Below are 4,163 nucleotides of genomic sequence, written 5' to 3' on the forward strand. Positions count from 1 at the left end.
GCTTAGCATTAATATTTACTATTTACTGCTTGTCACGAATATCCGCTTTTAATTTTGGTGCTCAGAAGGATTTGCGATGACCCCACAGCGGAATCAGCGCCCAGCGGAGCGTACAATTTCCCTGGTAATCGTTTCATAGTCCCTTGTTTAGGAAATTAAAAGCTCTCTTTTAGTTACTTTGCAGTCTTCTTCCTCAGTCTCCACCATCCCCTAGGGTCCAACTATCGGCAGGACTCAAAAGTCCACTTGAAGTAGTAAAATAGGAACCAGATCTGATACTGTGACTGTTAACTGACAATTGGCCACAAAATATCAGGTTTTTAATTACAGGGCTGATACTATCCCCCCCTTCTCCCGAAGCACTTCCCTGATGGGAAGAATTGTAAATCTATCGTGTGAAAAGCAGCGTGGCTGGGCAGTGGATTCCCAATTCAACCTCCTGCCCGAATATAACAGCAGAGATCTGGAATGGGTGCGACCAGCTCTTTCCATTGTCAGCAGGCGTTCACACCAAGTGCCCCCAAACAATGTATAAGGGGCGGCGATAGGCGCACATTTCTGGAATTAAAGTATATAGAGGCAGTGGAAGGGATGAAAGGAACAGCAGGTGTCAGAAGGCATTGTAAACCCTTCGGGGCCTCATTTCATAAGACAACGCAGAGGCAGGAGCGAGGGCCGAGCCAGATTGGGTTACACCGAAGTGCTTTTGAAATATAATATTAAAGTTTTCTCGTGCAGCACTCATCATTTTAAACAGATGGGCTACATTTTTCATGTCCCGGTCTGGTTCATTAAGCAATTTGTCGCATTAGATAGAATAGATTCCGTTCATCTCTTCTCCCACCTTTATCAGCTTATTTCAGCTTTGGGAAGTCAGCGGCGGTATCGCTTTTACCACGGGCAGCTTGCAGGCTGTTTATAGGACTTTTATAGTGGGTTAATAATACTTATTAAGTGACATGTTATATTTTAGTGTCGTATTGTCTATCTTGCAATTTAGGTGCCGGTTTATTTCGGCTCTGGAAGGTATGCTTGTAAATCGCTAAGCCAGCACGCCATAGCCCGTCGCTCTCCAGTGTCGCTCGCTTTTGGGTTGTACATCCACCTATATCAGTCGTAAAAAAATCATGTGATTGTTTCCACAATATCAGAACATGGAATATTTTAAGAATATTCTAAACCTGTTGGTAATCTGTAGATTTTAGCTATTTGGCTACACACAGAATGCGTATTTTATTGTTTCGCCATAAAAGCGTGACCCCATATAGAATGCCCCGATTAAAGTGTCCCCACAGCAGGCATGATATATGTCAGCTTTATCTAAACACTATCGTGCCGTTTCCCAAGGGAACACTTTCTTTGATAAATCTGGTGTTTTTTACCCACTTTTTCCATCTGGATAGTATCCTATAATGTTTGCAATGAAAAAGTGAAGGTCATTTTAAAATAAATAACAATGAATGATTTTGACTTTTGTGCAGAGTTTCATAATACGATCGAATCCCTAGAGTATTTCTTCTTAGAATAGAAAAGGGGGGGGGGGGTTTGAGACCAAAAACATATTTTTGGTTAAATCACGAGATGTTGACATAGCTACAAGAGAATTGCATAATAACGGCCAATTATTAATACAGGAAAATGATGTTATGTGAGGTCACTTTCCCTGAAGTTGTACCCCAGTCTCTCTGAAACGGGACGGGTTCTGTGAATCCTGTGCATTTTCTCTCTCACGTTTCAGATCGGGCAGGAGGTTTGGTCTCACCAACAGTGCTCATTCTCAGCTGCCAGCACCTTTGCAAGATGGTACAGTTTTACCATGCAGAGCGTCCCTGCCCCATATTTATCTGGGCTGCCTTATATTGCCTTCTCTGAATGGACCTCTAGGTGGCTCGTAACATTCCTACTCGGCCCAAGATGCCGACCGAGTTACCCAAGACCCAGGGCCGGCCGACAATGGAGCCGAGTGGGGCAACCGCTGCAGGCGGCACTTTTGAAGGGGCGGCACTTTGCCGCCCCAAGCCCTTTTTTTTTTTTTAAAAAAAGCGAAAGAGAGAGAAAGGGGCGCCGAGTGGTTTTCGCTTACCAAGCTGTCAGTACCCGCTCGGCGCCCCTCTCTCTCTCCTCTGCGGCGAGTCTTCCTGTTCGGTCTTGGTGCCGGCTTGTAATGCTGAGTGCCGGAAGATTTCCGGCGCTCAGCATTACAAGCCGGCACCGAGACCGAACAGGGAGACTCGCCGCAGGACTGCTGAAAGGTAAGTACAAGGGGGGGGGGGCGGCAGGGACGGAGGGAGAGGAAGGGTAGATAAGGGGGGGGCGGCATTTTAAAATTCGCCCCAGGCGGCATTTTGCCTTGGGCCGGCCCTGCCAAGACCTCTAGGTGAACATCAAGCTGGGTCACCTTGAAACGTTTAACGACAGGTTGCAGATTTAAAGACCAATAATGTTTGGAAATAATTCCTAATCTGCCCCTCTCCTCCCATACTAAGCCCATTTGGCAGGACCAGCCCTGTCACAACACAATGGTTAATGACAAGGACTATGGGCAGATACTGACACTGGCACTTATCTGTGTATAATTAAGATGCAATAACCTACCCAATATGATCCTAACCAATCATACACATTAGACCACAAGTCTCATGTACCAGAAACCAATGTAGTCTTCAACTGGAAGATCCAGATACAATGTCTCTTTCCATACCTGCAAACCCAACACCTTCTGGGCTTGAAACTTGTTTTTGATGACATAAAAGCCATAAATGTAGGAGGACCTGCCGGCATTGGTTGTGTTTTGCTTGGCTGGGATACGCCCCGGCAAGAGAGAGAGAATGACGCAGTTTGGAAAATGGTTCACTTTAAATGCGACTGCAACGCAAGGAACATACTTCTCAGGCTTCTCACCCAATCTCTGCAGAAGGCCATGCATGAAGGCCTCCCGTTTAACAACTGATATCAGTCCTAGCAGCCATAATCTAAGTACATCGATACATTTGATTCATGCCAAGAGGCCGCTTGGGTTCTCATCTCATGGCTGCCAGGCTCTCCCCATACAGGGGGGGTCCATCATTGGATTGATATTTCTTACAGCCCACCCAATAATAAAAGCAGGCGTCCCAGTGGATGATAGGAGCTCTAAAGTGATTTTTGGACAAACCACAATAATAGAGATAATATTCACTATGTGACAAGGTAAGCATGACTAAGCAGCCTGACAGGAGCCAGTAGGTAGAGCCAGGGAGCCTGTGCCAAGTGGTGTCGTGCTCGGGCTCGCTGGCATGCGCAGCGCAGCTTCATTCTGACGTGCTTAGAGTAAGCAAAGAAAACTATGCGCAAGAAAATCTTGGCTTCTCTTAGATTAGGAATACATTGTATTCTTAGAAACCGAACCTGGGCTGTTACATAACAATGTGTTTGCCGCCGTTTAATAATCGCTGCTGATGTAATGTATTCCTCACTCCCGCAGACATTCAGACAGGATGCCATGTGCAGCGATCTGCGCATTGTGTGCGGTGACCCGCATGCAGGGAGCTGCACCCGGCCCGTCCTAGCCGAGTGCAGGGTGCTGCGTCAATGCACGCGGGGGTTTGGACGCCTCATTAGATTTTGCAGGACTGAAGAATCACATGATGTGAGAGTTGGTGAGATGGAGATTTAGGGTCACAGGTTAACCCCATCAAAGCAAGGGAATTCATTTTTGGGCTGGGATCTGCAAACTCACCCCAATTACATGACCTAAAAGCTCTATGGTTTATAACAAAAAAAAATATATAAATAACGGCCCGTGATGTGTTTTATTCTATTATACAGATTTTTACATTTCCCCCTGGCAGTGCTCATGGAACATGCCGACATTAATACACCTTTCCGCTCTAAAAAGACCCACGCCGGCACCAGAGAGAGAGAGAGACAACCAGGCCGGCACGAGAGAGACAGAGAGAGACCCGCGCCGGCACCCGAGAGAGACACACATCACTTAACCGTTTTCTTAGTGAATCACCTCTTCAATTTGTCACATAGAAGCAGACATTTTTCTTTAATGCCTGAAACATGCATTCCACAATCTATATGAGATATGTCAGGTGCCGGATTGTCCATGACCAATCTCTTCAGCTAAACGTGCCCACGTATGTAATATGAACCTTTCACGTCTCACAGACCTTCCT

This window comes from Sceloporus occidentalis, unplaced genomic scaffold (genome assembly GCF_023333645.1).
Source record: "Sceloporus occidentalis isolate IW3139 unplaced genomic scaffold, rSceOcc1.0.p SCAF_256, whole genome shotgun sequence".
NCBI lineage: Eukaryota > Metazoa > Chordata > Lepidosauria > Squamata > Phrynosomatidae > Sceloporus > Sceloporus occidentalis.